Source organism: Onychostruthus taczanowskii, unplaced genomic scaffold, assembly GCF_017590055.1.
Source record: "Onychostruthus taczanowskii isolate IOZ18803 unplaced genomic scaffold, ASM1759005v1 scaffold60, whole genome shotgun sequence".
Taxonomy (NCBI): domain Eukaryota; kingdom Metazoa; phylum Chordata; class Aves; order Passeriformes; family Passeridae; genus Onychostruthus; species Onychostruthus taczanowskii.
In genome coordinates, this window is record NW_024503680.1 from 3712565 (window position 1) to 3727889 (window position 15325).

The 15325-nt window shown below is 48.4% G+C and overlaps 1 protein-coding gene across 3 annotated transcripts in view; it reads right to left on the minus strand.

Moving 5' to 3' along the window:
- Window positions 1-15325, minus strand: part of ZHX3 (zinc fingers and homeoboxes 3) — a 43880-nt gene that overhangs the window by 13424 nt on the left and 15131 nt on the right. Inside the window, exon 1 of one of the 3 annotated variants that reach the window (XM_041419145.1) lies at window positions 3807-4275. The exons of 1 other annotated variant lie outside the window; for it this stretch is intronic. The gene's annotated coding sequence lies outside the window, so the exon portion shown is untranslated. Of the gene's footprint in view, window positions 1-2752; window positions 3033-3806; window positions 4276-15325 lie in introns of those variants that run through there. One more of the 3 variants, XM_041419146.1, reaches the window with a different exon arrangement.

The following is a 15325-nucleotide window of genomic DNA, read 5'->3' on the forward strand; positions in this document are numbered from 1 at the left end:
TGGATATAACTGGTTTGGTTTTAAATGTTTCACTGAATTAACGAGTTAGGTTGTTAATGCAAAACATTCACTGCATGCACTGCCAAGGTCCCCAGTTAGCAGATTAATTTTTTGTGACCTTTTGCAAACCTCGCCTAGAAACAGCATCCAGAAAACCCACCAGGCAGCAGCACCAGGACACAGCAGCTCCAGTCCCACTGCCCAGGCATGGGAATACAGGGACAGCTGCCCTCCCCTGCCCCCAGCCCTGCCAGCTCCTGAGCCAACACAGGGACAAAGCTCCATGGGGACACAAAGGATGGCTGCGTGTTCTGTGGGCTCTGGTGCTCTGCTGAAGAGGGAATGCTCCGTTCAAATGAAATTAAATCAATAAAAAAAATCCATTTTTAAAAATCGGCACCAAAATAGAAGTAAAATAACAGTTTTCTCAACACTTTCAGTGCCTGCTAGGCAGGCAGACACACTCCCCAGGTCAGAGACAAAGTTAATGTTTCTGTCTCATATGGAGCCAAGCACAATATTGGCACTTTAAATAAAAGCAGTTTGTTTTTAAGTTGGAGCTCCACAGGCCCCAGCTGATAGCATCATATGAGGGGGAAAAGAGGAAGAAATCAAAGGAGGAAAAAAAGTTGATGTTTTTGAGTTTTTGTCTCTCCCCTTCAGGCTCTACCTCCAGCCAGGGTCAGAAGATGCAGCACTGTCTCTGGGAGTTCCAGATGACTTCCCAATCACACTGTAATTAGCCAGGCCATCAAATAAATGATCCCTGTGGCCACCACCATCACCCCAAACCTGAGGGCTGAGCCCCCTTGCGCTTCCCACCCCCACAAACATCCCACTGTGTTTGACAGCAGCATGACAGGCACCCAGTTTGCCCTAGGAGCCAGCGGAGTAGCCTGGGACTGGGGGCATTACCATGGTGCTGGGAAAGGGAGGACAAACAGGTCCATGTATTTGGGGTACAGGGTACAGGCCCTGTTGCCAGCCAGGGCAGTCCTGGGACTCTTCCTCTTTGGCTGGGCATTAACATTCCTTCTGCCTTAGCAGTCCATTCATGAGAAGTCATGTAGGAGTTTCACCAGTCTGAGTTATTTACTGCTGAAGGATGCCCAGTGGGGGCTACTGCTAATCCATCCCAGGGACACACTGTGTGGATGGACATCTCAGCAAAGACCTCTCCAGGCCACATCCCTGTCATTCCATACTGACAGACACAGCCAGCAGGGACAGATCACCTCTCCAGAGAAATTTCCAAGGTGTGGGAGGGACCTCTCTGCCAGCTGTGCCAGCATGGCTCTGTGAAGAAGAAAGGGCAAGGTTTGGCAGGGCTGAGCTCCTCTGTTCCCACTCTGTGGTTGTGCATCCCAGCTAGCTGGAGTCCAGCATCCTCCCCGAGTGACTCTGCAAAGGCTGCAGCTGGGAGGAAGTCACAGCATGGGAACATCTCCAGCAGCCTAAAAATGCCAGCAGCAGAGCATCACCCTGGCTTCTGGCACACATCCCCATGCCATGCACTTGCACCTGGAGGTAGTGTCTGCCACCCAAAGCCTGGTTCATAACCCAGACCAAGGTCATGACACACTTAATTCTTTTGGGGCTTAACCCCATTCAGGACTGCAAGTTCATCAATGAGCAGTTAGTGAGATTTTCCCCTCCAGAGCAGATTGGTACCACGCTAACTCTGCAGGCACTCAAACCTTAACATGAACAAGCAGAGCCACCAGCAATACAATAACCACAGCCCCAGAGAGGCCAGGCAGGCAAGAAAGGCTCTTCACATCTTATTATTTCACGCTGCACGAATGTACAAACACACGCACAAACTTCAGCAGTTTTGAGCTTCAAGCAGCATCACAGTCAACGTTTGTACTAAGGAACAATTTCTCTTTATGCCAACTGGTCAGGGTGCTTTGTAGCTTAAGCCTGGCTTTGAAACCACGGGTACAGTCTAAATGCAGTGGGAGCCGGTTGACCGAACAATCGTATTCATTCTCCATTCCTTGGCAGGCCTAGAGCAGAAAAGCGTCTTTTCCATTTAGACCAGTTAAACAGAGCTATTCATTAAAATTTCACCCTTCTCCGAACTGCTGGACTTCTCCATTTAAAACCTGCCTTTAAGAGAAGCCCTCTCTCCTCTGCCCCACAGTGCTCCTCATGCCCCGGTCTCAAGCAGGCCCCCATTTCTGAGCTGTGTGTTTGGATTGCTCTTGTGCTCTAACAGCAGCACCTCTCCTGTGTGTTGGTGTCTGGGCAGAGGCTGCCTCTGCACCCAGGGACTAAGGGCAATTATCTCTGCTTCCCCCCGCCCCCCAGACAAGCACAAAACTGAGCAAGATGGAAGGTTAGAAAGAGCTGGCTGAAACAGAACACGATTAGAGTATAAAAATAGGTCACTGGGATAATATAACCTTTAGACTATTGGCAATGTGCCCCCTTTAGAGACAAGCTTGTGTGCTATATTTCAGGAGAATGTGAGGAATAAAAAACAACCACCACAACACACATCAAAACAAAACCACTGATCATCCCTCAGAGCTTTGCGTGCTTCTGTTTGAACATCGCTAACATTAATTCACTCCTTTTCCTCTGCCTTCATCCATTTGATTGAGCACAAAATAAATGTTATGTAATCATACCATTAACATCTTCCAAAAAAGTAATAATCTCTTTTGGCACAGAGGCTTCGTTACAGATTTGCTCCGCATTGCACTACCTTAGCAGGGTTCACAGTTCCAGCAATCCAGGCACTCACCTCCATAGCTTCCATCCTCAGATTTTGTCCACGCTGCAAAACATTCTCGGCATTCTCCCAAAGCAAAAGGCCCAGCGGACAGATAATCACATCTCAACAGAGCCAGCTCCGAGGTTAGCACCACCAGCAGAGGACACCAGCTAGCATTAATGGAGCTTCAAGAAGTCCCTCAGCTCACCAGTATGTGGGTGTCCCATCACCTCACACTCAGCTGGTGGCTGCCAGCAGGCTGGTTTGTGCCTGAACAGGACAGTATGACCATGCTTGTAAACGCACTGGAGTTCCCATTTCAGCCCCTTGTGCTTTCTCTAGGATGTTTTATCTTTGCTTGCATTGTCAGGGCTTTGTTCGTGATTTCATCTGAAACACAGGCACCTCACACATCAATTACATCCTGCCACACCACCTTCAGATGTGCCACACGCCGTGTAGCTCATTGCCAAGCATCACCATTTCTGTAGGACATTTCCCAGCTTTGGCAGATGCAGCCCTTCAGAATGTATGTGAAGATGAATAGGTTACACCTAAAATACACTTCTTTGTGTTTTTATTATCGGAAATTACTGAACCGGCTCCAAGACAAAAATCTACTGGGGAACTCAGAGCACTGAATAAGCACCAGAGGTAGATCTTTGTCCACGTCAAATTTCCAACAAAGATACTTGAGATTTTTAAATCAGCAGGGAACGCTTGGCTGAGCTGCTGAGGAGCTCACAGGTGTGAGCACCCAATGGCAGCAGAGTGGCACAGTGCCACAGCCCCTCTGTGCTCTCAGTGCTGCTACAGCCTGCCCCTTCCCAAGGAATCATCTTGGGGAAGCCTTGGAGCCCACCTTTCTGATGTATCCCTGCTCACAGCCCCTCTGCCAGGCTTGCACATCACCTCCATACGGGCGACCTTAATCGAGGGGCCGTCACCCCAAATTCGGGAACCACAGCTCTAATGCCAGCACAACATTTACTGTTCAAAGAAAACCAGTGTCAGCTTTTATACCAGCACCAAAACGATCCCACTGCAGACACAAACCCAAAAGCCTGTTACACAGGTTTCTCACCAAGCATCCAAGTCCCCTGTGGCATGAAGAACCTCTTGCTGAAGCCAGGCTGATCACCAGTTACCGAGCAGCCGCAAAAGGGACAGACCCGCAGCAATTCCAGGGAAGTAAAGAGTGCCCAGAGCTTTAAAACAAGATGTGGGTGGGAAGGACTAAACCAAGCTACTAAACAGTACCAGAGGCGCTGGAGCTGATCATCTGCAGCACAGCCTGGTGACTGTGAGTGCTGCAGCCCCTTCCCAGCTGAGCATTTTTGGATTACTTCATTCCCTGTGCCCTTTTGCAATATGCAGCTTTGAGAGCTGTGTTACATCCTGGCTCAGCCTCAGCTCCCATTCCTCCACTTACAGTTGCTATAACCAAAAAGAAAACTGCAAAATACTTCATCTGAAAGCAAAGAAACGGGGTTTGGCAGGTTGGGATTGTGGATTATTTTTTTCCATCCCCATGCATTCTGCTTCGGAGTCGTCCTTTCAGACGCTGCGCGCAGCCGATGGCTTTTGCAGCTTATTGAGCCCGCTGGTTTATGGCAATGTTTTTCTGCTCACTGAACTGGCTCATTCTTTCAGCAGAACAAACTGTTCCACGTTGAGGCAGGAGTTGGCTGTGTTTTAACAAAGGATTTTTCCCTTCTGACAGTGTTTTGCAAAAGACCCAAAAAAAGGAGTTTGGAGCCAAGTTACAAAAGGTCAGGAGAGGCGAGTCAAGCACTGGGTGTAGTTCCTGTATGTCACAGCCAGACAAGGAAATGGGTGGGGAGAAGAGGAATAGCACTTCGAGCTGCAATAATATGTATAAAGTGATATTAATGAGGAATGGGCTTTTAAATGAGGATGGCAAGCATGCAGGCACTGTAATTTTTGCTGTACAACAGCAGGCTTGTTAGGTAGGCTGAGGCCTCTGCAATCATTTATCCATGTGAAGCATGCATTCGAGAGAGTTCAAGTAGCACTATGAGTGAGAAAAAGGCAGTCTTATTTGCTTCCCCTCCCCAAGCTGATTTCAAGGAGCTACCGCTCTCTCATCTCCCGTCAGCCAAATGAATATTCAAAAGGCTTTTGCCAAGCCAACGCCAGTCAATCAGGGAAACAATGCTGCAGGGAAAAAAACACTGGGCTGAAAGACCTGGGTGAGACAGGCACCTTGTCCCTCACCACGGCTCTGCTTTAGCATCCAAGCCTTTAATGTGGTGCACGGTGCTCCTGCCAGGGCTGTGCCCTGCTGCTCCATCCCCTGCCACCCCACAGGACAGCAGGGCGACAGCAGCGCTGCTGGGGGGAGGGTGAGCATCCCAAACAGGGGTGCTGTGAGTGGGGAAAGATCCCAGGACTGTGGTCCCAGCAACACAGCCCTCCTGAGGGAGCTGGTGATAGCTCTTCCCTCTCTTCTGCTACAGGCTGGCACCACAAATGTTTCCTGCATGGGATGGGCAGGTTCCTGGTGAGGGCTCATCCCCTGCTCAGCAGCAGCAGCTGGTAGGAATTGGGTCTTTCTGCTCCGTGCACTGTATATGGACAAGCCAAGATGGACAACTCCGGCCTTGCAGATGTTGGGAGGAGGGAGCCAAGGGGATCTGCAGCAGTTGACAGTATGTCATGCCTAATAGTCAAGCTTTTCCAGGCCTCAGAGGATCCCTGAATAGAAAGAAACCACCCACCACTGGAACACAGCCACTTTTGTGGCTGGAAGGGGCAGATGTTCAACCCCATCCAACAATGCAACGCAACAGTTGAGGCTGTAAGTGAAGAATGCTGCATCCACTTAAAACTGAAGAGGGAAATTAGGGACACCATCTAATTCTAGAACTACCATTTGGTCCTGATGCTTAAAGTTCACATACCTACTCTGCAAGAGTGGCACAGGGCTTCCTTCCATTGCCTTAAATAGGCAATATCCTGGACTAAAGCACTGAACCACAAGGACTTCAGAAGCATATGGTCAGACTGGCAAGTGCTCAGTTCCTTCAGCTGGAACACCAGTTCCCAAACAAGTTCAGTTCCTTTTTAGCACCTACATAAGTGACAGACTTCCAGAAGTCCCAACTGGACTGCACAGGACAGGCCCTGCTGGCATAGAGAAGGGCAGACCATTAAGAAAGCTCAGTATCTCTGACAGCCAAACCCTTTGCTGAGATGAGCCTGGGGAGAAGCTGAGTTTCAGAAATCCTGCTCACCACAGCCAGCATTAAATCCTTCACCACTCAGTTGTCAAGAAGAACTTGGCAAGGAGAACAACCATCCTTACCACCACACCCTCAGTGACCCCCAAGACTTCCATGGGACAACCTTCTCCCTTTCTCTGAAATACTCACCATGTCTTTTAGGATTGATAGCAAGAGAAAAATGGATTTGAGATGTGATTTGAGACCTCTCTGGGCAAAATCTGGGCATCTGGATCACGCACCTGCCACCCAGATGCAATGCTGGTCATTTGCTCCGTGGTTAGAAACTGTATTTGCTCAAAACCATTTGTCGAGACACTCTGGACAGAACTCAGAGACACAGAACAAAGTTCAAGGGTTATTTGTGATATGAACTGTGCCAGTCAGGACTCTCCTCTTCCTCCAGCTGTTTAGTGACGCTTGGAATGGAGTGGCCTTACTGGAGAGTCAATTATTTTTTTAGTTGAAAACTCACCATCCTCTAGATCAGCTGTGAGCTGAAAGCATCCCAGTTATTTACTGCTGGAAGCTAAAGGAATTTCCTTACTCTCAGAAAACAGACATTTAAAACTAGTTTCAAGTTCAGTTGTGATAAACAAATCACATTCTCCTCCTTTCCCTCTCCTGTTTTGTTTTGGGGTTTTTTGTTTGGGTTTTTTTGTGGGGGAAGGGGGGATTGGTTGTTTGGGTTTTTTGTTTGTTTTTTAAATCATTCCTGCTAGTCCAACCAGCCTTTTCCTTAGTTGCTCTTTGTAACTCCTCATTTAAATCTCATTCACAAGGATGCAGGGGAACCACAGACATCTTTGGAGAAGAAACAGCAAAGCCAGATCCCTGATTGCAGAGTTTTTCCTTTGACACTTGATTCCCTGAGAACCTCATTAAAAACAAAACCCACCATGTATTTAGGGTTTTTCCCACTTCCTATGAAGAGCAAAAGGTTGGAAACTGGGATGGGGGCTCAGGAGTTCAGTTCTCTGCTGACAACCAAGATGAGCCCACTCCACCTACCCCGCCCAAAAGCTGGGGATGCAAACAGCTCCCAGCAGACTGATGAGGAAGACAAAAGGTGTTTGAAATTTATATGAGAGTGCAACTAAAGGGTTTGGGGTTTTGGACTGGTCCCACAAGCCTGAATTCACATTGATATACTTTGTACCTTGTGGATCACAAGGCCTCGATACAAGGAGATTCTTTCAAAAAATGCAGGCGTGCTGGGAGAATTGCCACCTTGCCATGTTTTAGTGAGTCTGCCCATGAACTGCCAGCAATTACTAAGCTTCCACTCTGTATTCAAAGCTCTATACAATGGAGTTTATTATTTTTAAGCCTTTCAGACATCAATGTAGCAAACTTAACGGAGCTATTTGGAAGATTAAGACACAAACACCACCATATTATTCAATTTAGCTCCAACACTGAACACTTATTTCTGTAAAGGATCACAGCTAATACATTGCCAACTGCCAGCAGAGACAAACACTTCAAGTCACACTGCAGCATAGTCTTATAAATCAAATTTAAGATACAAGAAGGAAATTACTATCATTATGCAAGTACAGCCCGATTACCACCAAGCGATAGCAAACCTATCTTCAGGTCTTGGCCACAGGCTTCAAAAATCCATCCCTAGAAATGATAGCCCAAGGAAATCCTCACTTTCTGTGCATGCAGCCGGGTGTGAACCTACAGGTATCTCCAATACCTGCATTAGATGACTTTTTGAAGTATTTTATATGTTCATAGGAGTGCAAACAAACATTGTTACCACCTCACCACCCCAGTTCACAGTGAGGAGTTCACTAACAGCTGCTCTATTTGCCAAATCAGACCTGCAGACAGGTGACAAAGGGGAGTGATGTGAGAAAACAAAGGATTTGTGCCTGTTTTCTACCACTACAGTGCTCACAGGAGAGCTGACTGCTGCATTTTGCCCTCCTGAAACCATCCCACCCTTCACAAACATTGCATGAACTTAGGTTAGACTGGGTGCAGGAGTAGCAGAGGGGAACAACGTCCTTCATGGGAATGAAATTAAATAAGAGTCAATAAAAATTTAAAAAAATCAGTTTGCCATATGAAGACTGTAATTTCCTTAGAGATGACTTAACCTGGAGCCTTTGGAGAAAATCCATCTGTTGCAAATTTTAAATTTCCCAGCCCTTCAAATAAACATGGATAAGTTCTCATTGCAAAGTATCCCATGAATAACAGAAACATTTCTGGTTTGCACCAAAGGCATCACAGACTATGTTATAACTTCAGCAAGTCAGAAGTCACAAATCCCTCCTGGCTTTTCAGAAAAAAATGAAGGGTTGTCTCATTACACCAGTCTAAAACATCCATTATGCTCATTAGGGTAAAGGGCACAGCAATATAATTAACTCTGTTTCACAGCACTAAGAAAACAGCAGGATAAACTGCAGGAGTCAGCACGGGGGACAGCAAGGTAAAAACATCCCTGCTGTGTCAGCAGGCAGCCTGCACACACAGGGGTGGGGATGACCGAGTGGTGATGCCATGATGGAGCCTTTCATTCCTAGGCCAGCAGCCCAAATCACAGTCAGGTTAGGAGAACATGGTCCTCCAGGCACCTGCCCTCTTCTTTGGGCTAGGAGTGAACAGAGTTGGGAGCATCTTGATGATACTGCACCAAATTGACATTGTGTCACGCTGGACAGGGGGAACTGCCTCCACGCACCAGCCCATCACCACCCAGCACACAGGACTAAGGGAAAAGAAGCCTCCCGTGCCAGGGCAGACAGGGGACAGAGCTCACAGCCTGCAGGACTCATCCCTCAGCCACCACACAGGACTAAGGGAATAGAAGCCTCCTGTGTCAGGAGGGACAGAGCTCACAGCCTGCAGGACTCATCCCTCACACGCTGCAGGACTCGTCCCTGATCCCATCAGGGCAGAGGAGCCCCACGAGAGCAACAGCCCTGTGATCAATTCCACATGGAGCTGCCTCCCCAAGGGCCGGAGCAGCGAGCAGCAGGGCTCCTTCAGGGAGCTCTCCATGGATTACTGCTCTAACACTGCACATGCCTGCCAGGGGTAGCAGGGGAAGTGGCTGGCAGCACTGTCCAAAGCACTGCCACCGCGTTTGGGGTTCTTCTGGACCATCTGTTTTCACATCAAAAGCAAGCAGCAACCACAGGGGCAACACACAAAATTCATGGCCAGCTGCTCCTATCTGCACCCTTCATACTCTCCACCCTTCTAAAATTTGGCACAAGTCTCATCATCACCTGCAAGTGCTGGTGAGTGCTGAGAAGCTGCCAGTGCAGGAGACACCCTCACTGTTCAAAGGACTCAAGCTGCCATCCTGAGCAAGGCCCCACAGGATGGCAGCTCCCTGTCTGAGGGATATTCAGGGTACAGTCACTGGCCATCCCCCAGAGTACATCAGTGTTCTGAAATCATTCACCAGGGTTCAGCTCCATCAGGAAATTGCTGCCAGCCTCCTCCTTGTTGCCTGGCATCTTCCCCACATCCCTCCCTTCCTCGGTCAGCAGTTATTTCCACGGCATTTTACAATTTCCCAAGAGACATGTGCAAAGCCTCTGCCCAGAGCTCCAAGATCCTCCAGGACAGCCCTGAAGACTTTTAGAAGTCACACATCCATGTGATCTTCCACACACAAGTCTGGAGCTCACCCTCCCCCACACACAAAGCAGCTTGAACAACTAAAAGTCTCACAACTTGGGGAAAAATCCACAGCCTTAAATGTTTGTTGGCCCAGCAGGAAGATCACTCAAACCACAAAAGGGAAAAACAAGAGGGTTAGACAGCAGAAGTGCTTAATGATACCACATCCTGTACATTGAATTCAATTTCTTCCCTTTCACTCGTGTCAGGAGTGCTGTTCCAGACAGTTTTACTCCTAGTTACAGCCAGAGTCTCAGGGAACAGCCAGACCTACCTGTAGCCTGAGATTTACAATCCCCGGTCTAGAAGCAGCCCCAGCCTGTTGCAGTGCCCTGGAGGCCACATGCTGCCAGCTCTCCAGCCTTGCAGCATCCCAGCAGGATGGGCAGTAACTCAGGATACCTTGAAGGAGAAGGAGGTTAGGGTTTTGGCTCTTAGGAAGAGAAGGATGGAGATGAAAGCAAAGCTTCTGTCCAAAATGGATGGATTTTTCCAGCTGCTGGGCCATGCCTCTCGCACAGGTGATAGAAATTTTGTATGATATATTCACACCAAAGATGAAAGAGTGGCCACAATTCACACTGCTGGTTCTCAACAGCCTGCACAAGCCACTGGACCAGCTGTGTGACCAGAGGGAAAGACAGATGACAATATTTTTAATATTTCTGGATTGTCAGATACTCCCAAAGAGCATTTTCCCACCCACAACCACCATGAAGTCTGGTTTTCTGCCACATCCCAAAGATGATCACTTCCATCCACCCACAGCATCCCACACCAGCTGGAGCTCACTCACTGCCACAGGGTGGGGGTCTCAGGCTGGTGGCTGTCCCAGACCCACCCCTGGATATGGCAAAGGGAAGAGGGGCTGCATGCCCTCAGGACAAAGGAGGCTCAGCATCACTCCTTCTCAACTCTGCTGTACCTAAAAGAGAGGCAGCTCCCCCAGGACAGCTGTCATGTGAGGGCTTCCCACAGCTCATCCCATGGGAATGGCAGGGAGCCTTCAGAGCAGCACACAGGAGACAGCCAGCCCTTGTTCCTCCCAGATATCTGCTATTCCGGCCACGAGGTTTTAGCACATTTCAGGCATGCTGGAAAGCTTCTCCTGACATTTAGGGAGTGGGAAAAGGGGTGGTCAGTGCCTTCACTGGGAAGGAGCAGGGAAGAGATGAAATGCTCTGCCCAAGGTCTGTCTGCACACTGCCATGGGGAGCAGGACCATGTGCCATCATCTTTATCCCCAAAGCCATCTCCCCTCCCTAGCATTCACCTGGGCTCAAAGCAGAAAAGGCAGCACAGGAGCACCAGAAACCTGCTCTGCCCAAACTGGCCATCAGTTTAGAGCTCAAGAGCTGAGAGCAGTGCTAAGGAACACTTTACAGCTCAAGGAGCAACCACCTTGCTAGTGCAGTTATGCCAGGAGCATAACAAAGGAACGTATTCTCTGGATACCTGTAAAACCCTTTAAATGGATATTTTTTCCCCAGGAAAACAGAAGAGAGGCCCATGAGATGGTCATGCTTCCTAGTCCATCCAGGTTCTTCACACAGCAGCTGTGGAAAAGGGTACAGACACCTTCCCACTGCCACAGCTCCTGCTGGAAGGGAAATGCTGTCACCAGTGTGTTACAGAAAGGGAAATGAGGCACAAAGCAATTTTAAATAACTCGCCCAAGGTCACAGGAAGCTTATAGCAAAGTTAGTAATTAAACTCAGGACTTGTGAGTCCCCAGTCTAGTTATTTATCAGAAATCACCCTTTAATGGGTCACCTTTAGTCAGATACCCTCCTATTTTGCACTGCCACTGAATTATACTGGCAGAGGGAATTATTACGAGTTTCCCTTACAGCCCAACATGCTTAAAGGGCTGTTTTGGAAATAAAATAAAACTTGCAGCATGCTCAGTGCACTGGAGCAGAGAACTCCTCAGTGCTGTAGAGAGCTGAACCACCAAAGTGATAACAAGGATCCAGATCAAGCTGGGAAAGAAGAAGCTGTTTTTCCTCTGTAGGGAATCACTTTGTTTTGAAGGGTGGCAAGTAAGAACTCACCATTTCACCTTGGATTTGTGTCCTCTTTCACAAATACCTCTGAGGACACAGAATATTGCAGCCTTAGCTCTGAGCCAGACATGCCAAAGCCTCTCCCTTTGCAGCAGGCCTCTCCTTGAACCTGACTTGCCACCGGTTTGTGTTGGTACAAAACAATACAATGGGCTTTATCCAGACTTGCACAGGCTACAGGCATTTGTTTTGAAGGGTGGCGAGTAAGAACTCACCATTTCACCTTGGATTTGTGTCCTCTTTCACAAATACCTCTGAGGACACAGAATATTGCAGCCTTAGCTCTGAGCCAGACATGCCAAAGCCTCTCCCTTTGCAGCAGGCCTCTCCTTGAACCTGACTTGCCACCGGTTTGTGTTGGTACAAAACAATACAATGGGCTTTATCCAGACTTGCACAGGCTACAGGCACAGCTCTTTCCCTTCATAAAGAAAACCTGTTCAGGCATACCCCAGTCCCTTCACAGAGACTGGACACAGCCTTCACTGGAGCCTTCCCCAGCTCCAGGGCAGCCCTGCTGGCTGAAGGCATCCCTGGAGCATCCAGCTGCTGCTCCTGGGAGTCTCCTGCTGCTGGAGCCCAGAGCCTCGCTGGGCATTGCTCACCTCAGGAGAGGAACAGCAGAGCCACTGCACATCCCAAACCCCAGCAAACAGGAACAGCAAAGCCAAACCCTCCTGATACACAGATGTGGTTTGTTAACAGCACAGACAATCAAACCACATCTGTGGATATCTGCAGTGCTCAGATCCCTTTCAGCTGATGACAAATAGTGGAAGTGTTGGGCAATAGGTTTGGAAAGGGACACGCAGGATGGAATTTGCCTTTCACAAAATACAATGTGAGGGGCAGGAGTCAAAACTGTTAGTATGGGGCTAGCCAAGAAGTTTATGCATCCAGTGGCCTCATCTTTCTGAGTACAAGCAATTTAATTTGTCACATGGATATTGTATACATATTCTGAGCAAACAGGTCAGTGAGAAGTAAGAGTAGGAAGAGAGGAATGAGGGAAAAGGATGCAAGGACATTTGGAGAACTCCATCTCATCTGCAAGCTGGGAAACTTTGCAGTTTCACATACTGATTGGGGAGATAGGAAAAGAGAAGGTAAGAGAGGCTTCACAGCTCCATGCTCAGGGCTACAGCCCCTGCCTGGGGACTGAGGGGCACTGGTCAGGGCCAGCCCAGCCATCACCTTCCTAGGGAGCACCAACACTGCCAGCTTAACAGAGAGAAAAGCAAAGAAAAAAGAGAGCTTCACCTCTTCTAAGACTCTGTTACAGAAAGAAACCCCACGTGCTACCAAATTACATGGACAAAGGACAATCCTGTTTTGCAAAGCCTTTGTGTGGGAAATTCTTTGCTTTGAGCTCTGCTGTAGATTTGCAGGTGAACAAAACTCTCATGAAAAATTTACCTCTCAGGCTGAGGAAATGAAATCTCTTTTCCCCATCTGTTCTTCACTGGCAGAGCAGAAGCTCTGGGTGGAAGAACTGCATGAGTGGGATAACCCTGCCCCAGCCCTTTCTGCTTTAAGGCTACTCACCAGAAGTCCTTGTGGAGTGACATTCCACACCATAAACCCAGTGAGGAGCATGTCCAGTGCTGCAGCTTCACACAGGGCACCCCGCTCTGGGAAAGCACCTCACGTTGTTCTCACCATGGATCCTGTCTTCCCTGACACTGATCAGGGTGAACCCCTCAGCCCTCTGCAAGAACCAGCTCAGCACAAACACCTCCAGAGGGTTATAGCAACAAGACCAAACTAGCAGCTGTGGGCCTGCAGATCCTTGGGTCCTAAACACAGGGCTGAAGAGGCGTGACATCAACTATGTCAAAAATTTGCTTGCTTTGAAATCCTACTCCTGCTTATTTATGTTACAGGAGTACCCAGAGGCTTCAGCCAAGCCCTACAGAGCTGGGGCTGGAGAAGTGAATTTGCACATGTAATGGCCGTAGAGTCACAGAATGGTTTGCATTGGAAGGGACCTTAAAGATCATCTTAGTCCAGCCCTGCTGCCATGGGCAAGAACACCAACCCTGCACCAGGATGCACAAAGCCCCACATCTCCAAGGAGAGCTCCTGCCTCATGGCCAGCCACAAGCAGCTCAGAGTTTTCTTTAGAAATAACTCCCAGCCAGGTTGGAGGTGAGGAGGTGCTGTGGCAGGGCAGGAGAGAGGCAGCACAAGGGCTGGGAAGGAAGCCAGCAGCCAGGCATCATGGCCAGGGGTGTCCCTGGGGCTGCTCTAGTGCTCCCACGGCAGAGCTGAGTTCTGCCTCCAGCAGCCAAAACACCCTGGTGAAAATGCTGCACACAGAGCTCTGCAAACCCCACAGCGATGCAGAGAAGGTTGTTAACCTAAACAGACAGGTCTGAGATTGATTTGCAGGAAGGATGAAATCAAGAAGCAAAAATAACATTTCCAACACACCAGTGACATACCAAGCCCTTAATCCAAGGCACTATTTACAGGCCAAGAGCATTCCTTACTGCTCTTACCTTCAGCTGCAAGGTCTGGGTCAGCAGCTGCCTTGGAGGAGCCTGTTTGAAGGTAACAGACAGCCCAGGGAACAGCCTAGAAACTGGGATTTGCAGGAGAAGATAAATAATTAAAGGGACAAGTGAGCACAGCTCACTAGACTTTGCTTCACGATGCAAGCACTGAATGTGGAAAACTCAAAAACATTTCCTCCCCAAATGCATTAAATGCACATTTTGCTATTTCCAAGTCTTCTACTTTCTCTATCATCCAGATATTCACTTCCCAGATGCACTGCCAGGAATAGGGTCTTGTAAATAAAGTTTTACAAAAAAGGAAGGTTAACACACAACATATTTTTCCCATTACTTCAATACATCCTGCAAGCTCTGCAAGCTTGGTAAAGAAAGAGTCTATTTAAAAATCTAGGGTGGGGAAGAATTAGCTCACCAAAACCATAAACAGATTTGCTTTGCACTTTCAGGCCAAGAGAAAAACAAGACAGGCCATGCACGTATTGATGCACACAATGGCACAATCGTTTAAAAAACAAATGAATTGGGAGGGAGAGGACACCACAGGAGGGTGGGGGAAAAGGAGGAGCAGAGAGAAAGGAGCCAACTTCTGCAGCAAAGATCCTCAGCTTGGTTCTCAAAGCTCCCAGAGAAGATACTGAAAAGCCTTCGTGGGCCAGCACAGGACCATGAGCTTGCAGGGAGGGTGGCACACTGCTGCAAGCCACAAGCCATCTCTGGGTGCTGGCCCTCCAGTAATGAACAATGTCCTTTTCTGCAGATGGAACACAAAGGAATCCTTCTTATTTACCCAGACACCTTCCACATGAACCATCCACATCCGTTATTGCTGTCTTTCCCTGGCAGATACCAAGGGATATAAAATTTAATGCCCTTCTCCCTACTTTCCCTCCTTAGAGACTGACTCTGTTCACAAAGGAAGAGCGAAGCTACCAAAGCTTCACCCTCTTCCTCCTGCAAAATTCCCTGTTTAAAACAGCCAGACAACCAGGGAGCCACAATGTTCACTGCATTTGCACAATTACTGCCATAAGGTTTTGAGGACCCACCTAGATGCAATTAATGGAGGGAACTTCAAGGAGGACAGCTCTCAGGGGGCTGAGGGTGCACATGGATCCCAGCACA